Here is a 12,149-nt window from a genome sequence, read left to right on the forward strand (position 1 = left end):
GAAATACGAGGAGTCTGATCACCCATATCATAACCCATACCTAGACTTAAGTGTTAAAAGTGATACCGTGTGGGAAGTCCTGGCCCGTCTTGCCCAAGTTACTGTAGGTTGTCTAGAACCTGGCTGCTGTGGGAAATGTCACTGTACTGTTGAATGTGCAAATGAAATAAGTGAAATGGAGGAAAGCTTAATTTTCCTCCTGGGAAAAATGAACTTTGCTCTTTGGCTTAAGTTCTGGGAGGAGAGTGGAGGAACAGAAGGGAAAATGTGCGGATTTAATCTAGTCATTGTAGGCTAACACAGACTAAATTAAGACTTAGGTTGCTTTAAAAAAAAGAAGAAATGGATGTAGGTAGAAAACTACAGTTTTGGAGACAGCAAACTCAATACTTGCATATTGTCACACTGCAGCATAGATTTTTTTGTTTAAATAATAAATTCCACCGAAGAAGAAGTTCAGATTTGGGCAAACTGATTCCTGTTTGCTTCTCCTTTCCACCTCTGCCATGTAAAAAGGAATTTCCTTTCCAGTTTTAGGGTCAAACAGGTATGACAGAAGGACAGAAAAAAAAATACCTTTCAGAAAACAAGCAAACTCCTGCTGCTGCCAGAAGTGAGAAGGTGAGAAGGTGTGTTTTTTGTTTTGTTTTTAATAAATCCCAGTAGTTAAACTGCTTTTGGTTTAAATATGATCTTGTACTACAATTTTACCTCCTTTATTCTCCAGAAAAACATTCTTTAATCTTGTAGCTCTTCCTTGCCTCTATGGAATTTGTGCCATGATCTGGGAAAATTAATGTTAGAAATACTTAAAGTTAATCTCTTGGAAGAAATAACATTCTGATACAGGCAGAGTTTCAGCACTAGTGGCACTAACTGGAGCTGAAGGCATGTTTTTGTCTGTTTATTTTTTTTTCCCTACTGCATAACCTTTGCAGTTACTGTATAGAAATCTTAGTGCGTATGTCCCATCAGTTCACAGCAATTTATGTAGGCAGTTGTGGTTGGATTGGCGAGGATGACCTTCTGTTCCTTCATGGAGACCTGATGATTAGGAATGACTGGATTAGTCTCCCTGGATCTGGCTCTGGATCAGGATTGCTTAGAGCCTGCATCTTTGCAGGGAGGCAGACACTGCTTAGGATTGGAGGGAGTTTGCTGCCAGAAAGGGCAGAGATTTCCATTTCTCAGCTCTCTTTGTGTCTCAGAAAAGCAAGTTCTTCCTTTCTCTTAAACAGATAGGCTCTAATGCGTTCAATATTGCAACCTTAACCTTTTATTGGCAAACCTCCTTGAGAAAACTGCCACAGAAGTGAACTTAACACTTGTGAGTATATAAACACTGTAGTAAACAAGAGTTTTCTTCCCCTCATTTTCTTCAGGACTTTGTCATCCTCATGTCTGTTTTGTCCTCCCATATTTTCTTAGACTATCAAAGTAAACACATGTTTTAAACAGAATACCCACACACAGCAGGATCAGTCTAAAATGTTCTGTCCCTTCAGGTGGAACTTCCTCTGGTGTCTCCATCAGATTTGTAGATGTGCAAAAGCTTTAACTGCCTTGTATATTAATTCCAAGCCGAGTACCTAATGTTTTAAAACTCAATGTTTTGTGCTACCTGCAGTGCCTGTGCTAGGGTTCAGTACACGTGTTCCGGCCCTGCTAGGAATGCAACACGGCGTTACTGCAGGGTGTTTTATAACAAAAGAGCAGTGTGTGTTTTGCTAGATAACGTAGGGTGAGGTTCAGATAATGTTGAATTATATAAATACGGCTCTGTTCTTAGTGGTTGAATGGACCTCCTGCATTATAAAGAGCAGCTCCTTCCCTCATTCAGTTTATTACATTAGCTGGGGGGGTTAAGACCTGCGAAACTCTGTTGAAGTCAGTGGTGGCACAGCAGCTGTTTTGTAGAGTCTCATGTCTGCAGTTCCTAGTTTGTATTCATGGCAAGCCTGAATGAAGGCTTGAAGCCTCTAAATGTTCTGGGTAAAGTTGATACTGCAAAACTTCAGATTCCCGTGTTCCATTCCTTGACTTCAATTCCTTGCCTTGTATGGGCATGACATCTAATCCAATTTTGTAAAAACATAGCAATGGTTGCAATCACATCTTTTTACAGCTATAAAGATAAACTTCTGGATAAACATTGCTGGTGGAATATAATGAGGAATTAATATTAGAGGTGTGGAGAGATGCAGATCTTCTGCATCTCCCCTTCCACATGAATCCCGTCCTTTCTGGCTGCACCACTTAAAGGATGATGCACTTCTGGCAGGGGTTTTGCCTCTCCTCTTGCAGCAACTTAAGCAGTTCTAAGAAACTCGAAGCTTTCAGTCTTGCTGTGTGTAATCATGGCACAAAACGCTTTCTCTATCGTATGTCTCGGTGCTTTCATAGGTACCTGGCAGCTACAGGTTTGGCACCTGGTTTGGCCTGGGCTTTTAGCTTGCTGCAGCTAGGCTGGTACTGGCCCTTGCTCTAAAGAAAAGTGCTTGATTTGGGTTGGAAGGGCTCCCCTGTGTCAGGTATCATGTGCTTTTCCTGCTTATGGCAGTATTGCCATGGTTAGCTGCATGCACCACGAGTTTAGCTCCTAGGTAGATGCCTTCTGAGAACTAGAATCCTAAATGCTGCATTTGGGCACGTTTTAACGTAGTAGGTGTTTTGGGCAAGCTTAACTTTGCTTTGGGCAAGCAAAATAACAGGTCTCAGGATTTGATGCTTCCTGTAGACGCCATCCTTTCCCTCACCTTGCAAAAGTATGGCAAATCAAAACCCTGATTAAAAAAAAAATACACTCAAGACATGAATAAAAGCCAATTTTTTTTGTCCAAAGTCTGTCTGTCTGTCTGTCTCTCTCTCTCCTTCCCCCCTCCCCCATGTAAAAATCCTATAAGTTCTGGAGCTGACATACAAAGATTAAAAACAATAAATAAAGGTGGTCTTTTAAAATCATTGCCTACTGTGTAACCGCTGTTCTGAATGCCTATATAAGTTTTTATCCCCAGAATGAAACACTAGAGTATTTCTTAAATTAGATTACACTATAAAAAGCTCCTCTCCTGCTTTAAGCTTCTATCTTATGAAATAAGGCATAAATTGGCTTGGGAAGGGGGATCCTTATTTTGAATAGCAAATGTGCAGCTCTTGCTGTTTTTGGAGGTGATGCTCTTCAGGGAGTTTGTGCATTATGAGCAATTGGGAATTGCTAATAGAGAATCTCGTGGCAAGTAATTGCTGTAATTACATATTAAGAGGATTCTTGGCGTGGGGGGAGAGGGGAGTGGCTGGTGAGAGGACTCTGGTTTGCCTGTTTGCGCTAAAATATTTCCTACAGTCAACATGTCATTGTATAGTTTGTGTTACAATAACAGGGCTTTGGTTTAGTCTCCATTTCCCACCATACTGATAGGTACAGAAAAGCCAAATGAGGTGCTGGCCTTGCCTCCTGTCCTTTGCTAGGAGTTGAATGTTGCCCTCAGAAGCAAGTCGTTTTGCACCCCTTCCTTCACCTTCGTGTCAGTTTATAAGAACTCTTATTTTAATACCAGGCTGTTAAGTGTCATATATGCGTTTTATCTATCATTACTTAATACAGCTCTTTGATGTGCTCTTTATACATGCTATCTATCCACTTATTTCAGGTGCTAAGCATTCAACTCCAAAGCTTTGATAGGTGTTTTTAAATTGTATTTTATTACTTGACTGTCATTCCTTATCTGCTGCTGTACCTGAAAATTTCAGGCCTGTCAACCCAGCAATTTATAACAAGTGTCTGGTCTGTCTTCCTTTGAAGTTAACTTTTTTCATAAGCTCTTACTTCAGTGTGTCCTCTCTGTTTCTGTTGCAGCTCTCTAAGGAGTAGCACTATCTAAGGTATAGAAATGGTTGGAGTTGTTCTGAAAGGCCTTGCAAGTGTTGTTGTTGAAACTGGAAATCCCACCACGTGAAGGACTGTTCTTGGAAGATGTACCTTGTCTTCCTAGACACGTCTCTGGGAAGCCCTGAACATATATTATAAAATTTGTTCCCTGTCACTGACTCAACCAGCTCTCCTCCTTGGCTTTACAAAACAGGGTTCAGCCTTGACGTCAGTGAGAACAGTGAGAAAACACAGCCAAGAATAAACTTCTAATGTAGATAACTCCCAGCTCTTTTATGTATGTTAAGCTCCCTCTTAAGGAGCTTATATTTTCATTTACTGCAATTATTGCAGCAAAATGACTTTTGGTTGCAGAAAGAAATATTTCATAATCTCAACTACTTTAAGTGAAAATTAGTTGCAGCTGCAGAATGATGAAACCTTGGACAAAGTGCAGAGAAAGCTGTGTTATATTATTTTATAAGAGAACAACTTGCCTCTTTCTAAAGTTAGCTATTTGAAGCAATCTCTTGCTCTGATTACAGCGGAGCTTGAGAAATAGCCAGGTACGTGATAAAGGCTGTGCCACCAGGCTTGCTATTAGTGTTCTTAGCAGCAGTAGCACAACTTACCTCATTTTAGCTGTGTAGGCACAAACCAATTCCAAAAGTGAGTTCCCTTTTCATTTACCCCACAGCAACCAGGTTGACTGTGTTAGTGTGTGCAGGCTCGGTAACAACTATCACGTATCACATGCTGTAAATGGGAAAAATATTGATTAGCTGCAAGTATGGAAGCAAGTAGTATCTGTGCATACCAATTAGTGAAGCACTGCAAAAGCTGTTTTCCCTGAGGTACATGAAAATATTCATACACTTAGGAAAACAAACAAGCAAAAAGAGCTTCCATATATCCTTGGAAACAAATCCTTCCTTTGTTTCATTGACTTATTTCATGTCAAGGCTCCCTGGGGAAGTGTTTCTTTTCCTACTAGCCCTGGGTCTTGTGGGTTGGTCTTTTTTCTTATTAACAGTAACTCTGTAGTTATTTTGGAATTTCTCAGCGTGAGAAAGCAAAACAACCATGCGCTTAACAGCTTTCAGCTATTAAATTTTAAATATCCACCTATTCAACTCTGTCTCCGTGGCCTTAATTTTGAACATGTAAGCTATCTATTTAATATTTTTATTTCACAGTTCACTTCAGCAGCTCATGAAATCTTAATATTTTAGCAGTTAATGATTGACATGGTTAGACTGTTATGCCTTCCAACGAGAGCAGTGCTCACAGTCTGCTGGCAGCACCTTCAGGTCTTGTATTCACTGTTCTCCTCCTCATTCCAGCGTCATTCCAGCCTCTTGTATTGGGTGAGGTTGGTTTTGGCTGAAAACTGCCTGCTCTGTCAAACCAATCTCTCAGCTTTTGGGTACCTGGATCCACTAGGCCTCTTAATTCTCTTTCTGTGTTTATAGTAGGGCTGCTGGTTGTTATTATTTGGGAAAAGTTAATTGTAGTAGCCCTTGCTTGAGGATGTGATATTGGAGCGAGATGATGCAGTTGCTTGAGTGAATGGCGAGCTGGAGTTTACCCAGGTGTTTATTCCTAAAATTGGCAGAGACAGAGAAACTGTTGAAGGGTTATTAGCTTTCAATCCACTTTTAGTGCTCTGTAAACATAGTTGGCTGATAAATGGCAGGTACCTGTGTTGACATGTTTTCTGGATGCCCTTTTCCCTAAGGGTCTTGTGAACACAGTAATAGCTCTTTTTGTCTCCATCACAGTGTCTGCTTGACTCTGTTTTAGATGTCCATCTCTCCACAAGCAGAGCTCTTCCAGAGGAGAGCTTGGCATCTGGAACCTCTCAGTAGACCTTTTCAGTCAAGAATTTCTGGGAATACATCAAATGGAAAAAGACCTGATTCCTTGATTCTGTGTTACAAAGGAATTTCTAGGGTTTGAGGGATTTGATGGTTTTAATTACCACCTTTACAGTATCTGACTGTGTCCTGCACAAAATACGTAGAGCGCTGCAAGATCCCTTAGGCTGACTGGGGTCTTTAATAACTTTGTCGTCTCCCAGAGTTGGTCTTGATCTTCTCCCTCAACAACAGCAAAGTAACTGCAGCAAGTAACTTGTAAAGGTGTTAGCATCTGGAAATCAGACTCGGGTCTCCTTAAGCCTAATGTAGCCTTCAGGTGGCTGGCAGTTACTAGAGGAGTTGTCATGGTCTGCCATGTGAAAGTCCTGGAACTTTAATCCCCTGGCTAGGGAAAAAAACAGATAATCAGTAGGGTGTGCTCATGGCACACTGAAACGACATGTTAGTTCATCTTTTTAAAATCGTGAGAGTCTCTGTCTGATATTACTGAATTGGAAAATCCTATTCTTTCTTAAAAGTTGGCAGATAAAGTGTCCGTTTCAGTTTTGGTGCTTACACCTTAAATCTGCTAGAACGAAACTCACTCTTCTAGTGTATGTTTGAGGAGTGAATAGGGGCCATAAATGGGTAAAATGCTTCAGTGAGCTCTCCAACGGTCAGTCACTTTTTCCTTTCTCCCCAAAGGAAATGAATGCCGAGAATGGGTTAATTGTTGGGGAGGTCCACGTGACAGTCTTATCTTTTCAGGCAAAAATAGAGTGTATGTTAAAAATGACAGTGCTCTTAAAAAAAAAAAAAAAAAATTCTTTAAGTGGCTTGCTAGAAATTGAAGTACAAAACTCAGCTCAAACTGCCAAGTTTTCAGGAGTATATACGTAGTTGATATCTGAATTTTCACTTTCATGGTTATTTAAGAAAATGCATAAAATATCTTGAATGAGAACATGAGCTGGTAATATGAGCAAGCTGTACTTTCCAAGTCTCTCACTGGGAACCGTGTCCTGAACTTGGAAGCAAACCTGAAAATACTTGCTCGGAATACGTAACTAAGGTGAATTGCAACACACCATGCTATATGTTCAAAGAACATAAGGATCTTCCGGACAGCTCTGCCTTTCTGTACTGACACTTGCATGGGCTGACAAGTGTTTGAGCAATGTGTCTGAGAGCCATGTCTGAATGGTAGAAAGAGGTAAGTCTGCCTGAGCTAAATGTAGGATCAAAATCACTGAATGCAGGAATCTGCCTGTTCCTGTTATGTTCTCTTCTCCATTACGTTCTTTGATATGCCACAGTAGAGTACTAGGCTAAAAAGCAAGTATAAAAGAGCATCTGTTGCCTGCTTGGGCGTCTAAACAGTCTTTTAACTCTTAAACATTCTTTCCTGTTAACCAACTTGATCTACCTTATATCGTTATGCTGCTATTTAAAATTTGAATAGCTGGCCAAGTAGGCTGGCTTGTGTGCCCATGTGGGATGTGTGATGTGTTAGGTGATCCACAAGTTTCCAGAAGCAAACTAGGTAAGGATCTCCTGTTTAGGATCTCAAGTTTATAGGCTGTGCAACTGCTGTAGGCCTTTCTGTGGTATTGTAGCTAGCCTGTGCAAATTAATTCCTAGATTGATCTGAGGAATTGTTTCGAGAACTGATTTTTTTAGCTTACTTTCCCTCAAGGGAAAAGAATTTTTAGGTAAGGCCAGGGTTCTAGTGGTGGTCTTCAGCTTTGTCTTTGGCAAGAATACAAGATGTCCCTTAACTATGGTTTGAGGTTGAGTATCAGGGTAAAATACATACATTGTTCTGTAGCAGTTCATCAGAAGCAAACCCAATTAGGACTTAAACAATCACCAGAAAAAAAAATAAACTGGGCGAATATAAGCTAGACTCTTCTGGAAGGCAAAGCTGGCCGTATACAGCCCTTCTGAGGGGTTTTGGTATATTCCCTGTGAGCTTCTGGTTTTGTAAGCTCCAGCTGACACATGAAAGTGCTGCCTGCTGAGGGCAACTGTTGGCTCAAAGCTCCCGAAAAAGCCTCTTCCAGCAGGAGTGCGTGGCCTGCCCGTGCCCCGGCTCGCTTGCCACCGAGCTGGTCTTGCCTTAGTCCAGACTTGCGGCGCAGTGAACTGCAGTCAATGGCCGAGGCTCACATACTGCCTGTAAGGAGCCTGACTTGGAGTTTTTAAAGGCCATTTTTTAAAGTACAATGAGTGCAGGTGGGTTATTAAAACCCTTAAGTAATTCAGTTGCTGTTCTTTTCCTTTGTGTTGGCATTTCCCTGGGCTAGAAACCCTGCTCCTTCCTGCAAAGCTGAAGGCAGTCAGCATTCTTTCAGCTCCAAGGCAGCTGGCGGAGGCAGGTTCTCCTCTTGCAGTGTCTTAATATCCCCAGTATAAACAAAGTCAACAAACTGATGCATGACTGCAAAAATATAGAGGGGTCTCTGAGGAGGGGTCTCTATCAGCAGAGTGCCTTTTTTGTAAGGGGAACTGATATGTGGAGCACTGTCACCAGTCTGTGCAGCAGACTACTGTAGATTACGATGTCTGGATGATTGGTGCTGTAGCAGCTGTGTGGCAGTGAAAACATTTATATCAGTGCTGCTAGCAGTTAACAGAAAGTAGGTTTTTCTTTTCTTTTTTTTTTTCCTCCCACTTCTCTTTCTGCTTCAGAGTAGCTATTGATATACGGACCTTAACTGGCATTTGGAGGTGTTTTTATACCAGATAAGAGTGCCTCAAACCGTTGAGTGCCTGCTATGTAGTACAGTACTGCATGCGCCATGGTTTGTCTCTATTCACGTTTCAGTGCTGGGCTCCCTTAGTTTGAGAACATGCAACGTAGCACTGACTCAAAAGGAGAGGTATGTGGTGCAAAAGCTCCTCAATTTGTTGTTGTTGCATTATGCTGGTTTCTAATCAATAGAAGTTGAACTTTTAAAACAATGCGCAGAACATGAGGTACTGCGTTCTGGATAGTATCTTGTTCCTCCGTATTTGTTAACGTGTGTGTGTAGATGTACGTGTGTGTGGTCATTAGAGGGGCTGCCGTTGCTCCAGCCCCGGGCAGCGCCCGCGTGCGGCGCCTCGTCAGGAAGCGCTCGCGTTTGAAGCCCAACGGCCGCCGCGCGGAAATGCCAAGAGCGCCGCGCCAGCCCCTGGGAGCGGGGAGCCTTCGGCACTCGTATGTAGCAGGGATCCACTCCCACGGAGCTGTTTTCCTTGGACATGCCTCTGCTCCTAAGCTGGAGCCCCCCGTGGAAGGTATCGTGTGGTGTTGATGTGTCCCCTTCCCTTGGTGCCGCCGCAGCCCATGTGGTGGCAGAGGGCGAGGGGCAGAGCTCCCTCGGGGCTCTGAACGTAAACATCTCGGGGGACCTGCTGCCACCGAGCAGCCAGAGATACCAGGCTAGGTCAGACTGGGGCTTTCCAGTCATGCTAAGGGTCATAAGCCTGATGCCAATGGCTTCTGCTCTGTTAAGAATTCCAGCTGAAATTTTCCTTGTAGAAACAAACTGAAGAGCTGCAGCTTCTCTGCTGCAGTGGGATTCAGTCTAGCTGAGGATGTGACAGCAAGCAGCAAGGGAGTTGTGTTTTTCATTGCGATATCCAAAGCATTCAAGTTTTAACTTCTGGTTACAATTGAAACCTCTGCTGGGCAATTATTGCTGGGTATGTTTGAATGTAATCCCTGCAGCAAAAAAAGGGAGCCCCACCTTGGCTCAGTGAAGGCTGCTGTAAGGGAAGGAAGGAAGGGAGTAGATATTGTTAATGCTGCGACTGCTGCTCAGGAGAACATGCAGCACCACCTGGGAGATGCTCTGCCTGCTCTAGAGGGGTAACCAAGAAAACGCACAGAAGGGAGCTGCTAAATGCTGCACTATGTGTGACTTTGAAAGCTTGATAGCCTAATTTCAACTTTACCAACCCTGCTAGGGGTTTGGGGTTTATCAACAATCTCTGGATGTTTAATCTTAATCTTTTAATTTTTTTTTTTTTTTTTTTTTTTACAAAAGGTGGTTGCATTATCTGAGAGGACTTGCTAAGAAAGTTTTAATTTGATATTAAATTATTTTCCTGTGATCCTCTTTTACTCTCTTTGGTTTTAATCAGGTGGGGTGAAAGCTCACATCAGTGAAATTGGTTTAACTGATGCTGCCAACATGAAAATACACCTGTGCAGAGCGCAGTTGCATTTTTGGTTATGCCATATAATGGTCTTGGCAGTTTGACATTAAGGTGCACAGAGTAAGTTGTGCTATTACGCACAAGACAGGTGCTTGTCTCCATCATGGTTTGACCCTGTTGCAAATCTGGTTACAAGGGTCAGAAATGGACTGAAGCAGAGCTGGAATTAGCAGCTCTGGAATATTAAATTACCTATTTTCTAGTCAAGTTTAGGCAGTGCAGCCCTAAACTGGCTGGCCAAATGGATGATGTGCTGCAGAGCTCCCTAGGTCCTTAACCAAGGTCAGAATAGGATGTAAAACCAAGGTGCAGTTGGGAGTAGATTGAAGGACCATTTGGCTCATCCCCAAATTGATGCTGATGACAGGCTTGGCTTACCAAAACTATACTGTCTCTAGTTAACAGAGTTAGTGAGAGTTTATCACCTGGCACATACTAGTTCCCACCTTATGTATTTACAGCTGGATCTTACTGTAGGCGATGCAGAACTTGAGCAGAGACGTCTGTTCCGGACGGAGCGAGGCTACCAGTGCATTACTGCATTGCCATGCACTGAATCTGATCTAGCTGGGGGAAGAGTGATCTTAAGATGCAACTAAGCTACTTGAATGAGCATGAGAACCAGCATGAGAACCAGAATCAGAAGAAATCAACACCTGGGAATGCAATCAGACTTACTTCACTCTAGGGAACCATGACAGATGTGGTATGGTCACTTCAGGGTCTGTGTGTAACCCTTCATATTTGCCTCTGATCTTATAGTTTTTAAATAATTTTTGCGAACCAAGTTTTTATGCTTATCACTGAAGAGCACATGCTTCAAGTGGGGATCATCAGAACTTGTGTTTCAGTAGCACATGCTCTAGGCATTTTAAATGGAAAAATTAATAGGCTTTTTATGTGTTCTGGTCAGTAAATACAGAATATTGGATAACTAGTTTCAAATGACATTTTAAGGTACTTATGAATTTAGGCCCATATATCAGTAGAGAATACTTCTAAATTAAACTTATATTGCCTTACCATTCTATCTGTATACCTGTACCTTTTTCTGTAGCAGCTCTCTTTCCCTTAGTATTGCAGTCTCCTATTCTTCCACAGTTTAGGCAAACCACATGAATAATGATAATACCATGGCCTGCATCATATTTTTGACTTCTCCCTCTGATTTGAGATCTGCTGTCCCAGAGCAGCTCTGTCTGGACCACTGGCTCCTCCTTTTCTGCCTGAGAAGTCCTCTGGCTTCCTCAGGGAAGTCATCCTCTTCTCTTCCTCTGCCCAGTAATAGTTGGAGAATAAGACAGAAAGACGTGAGTGAGAAGCAAAGCAGGGAAAATTTAACTCTTTCTTACTCTGCTCCAGTAGTAACACCACTGGATTTGGTAGGGATGGGATATGCCTATGAGCAATGCGGTGCCTATTCCCCTCTATCCCTGTCTCCTGGCTTGAAATAACTATCTCCATGGCTTAATGATCAAAATTATAATCAGATAGATTATTTAAATATTTTAAATTCATTTATTATGTACAGGTAAATGCTGAAAAATTATTTATGTGAAAATGTAGTTAACCTTTTTGACTCGCTCTACTATAGCTGCCAGTAATTTATGTTGAGGAGGATCAGCAGTCGCCCTATAGAATTAAGGAATAATCCCATTTTTCTTCTTTGGCTGCTTAATTTTATGATGCTCCTGTAGAAAAATATGGGAATTTGGAAACTTAATAATAAGTTTTGGGTATTTTGTAAATTCTTAGTGTTAGCAACCGGACTTCTAAAAGTAGTTAAGAAGCTAATTCACCACATAAAAGAAAAAAAAAAAATCCTTCATTCTGGCTACTATCTTGTCTAACTTTGCCCTGTAATTTCAACATTAACAGCTAATGAGCTAATAACCAATACGACAAGCAATATGCACTGAATAAACATGTAAAAAGCCACATTGGGATGGTGGCTATGCTTGATAGCTGTGAAACTTTTGCCATATCTTGCATTTCAGTAAAGTACAGATGCAAATTCTTGTTAAGACTCCATTTGATCCCAATTATGTTTTTTTTCTCAAGCCAAGGCATCATGAAAGACTAATTGGGACTCAGATCCCAGTACCTGAATAATACCTAATTTGTAAAAAGATGAAAACTAAACAAAGCAATAAATAGCAAGGTGTCAGGATAAGGTTTTGGTTTTCATTTCTCTGAATTGTAGTTGCATAAAGCTC

The sequence above is a fragment of the Tinamus guttatus genome, unplaced genomic scaffold (genome assembly GCF_059628265.1).
Source record: "Tinamus guttatus ecotype Peru unplaced genomic scaffold, ASM5962826v1 Tinamus_guttatus_pri_ptg000058l, whole genome shotgun sequence".
Lineage (NCBI taxonomy): Eukaryota > Metazoa > Chordata > Aves > Tinamiformes > Tinamidae > Tinamus > Tinamus guttatus.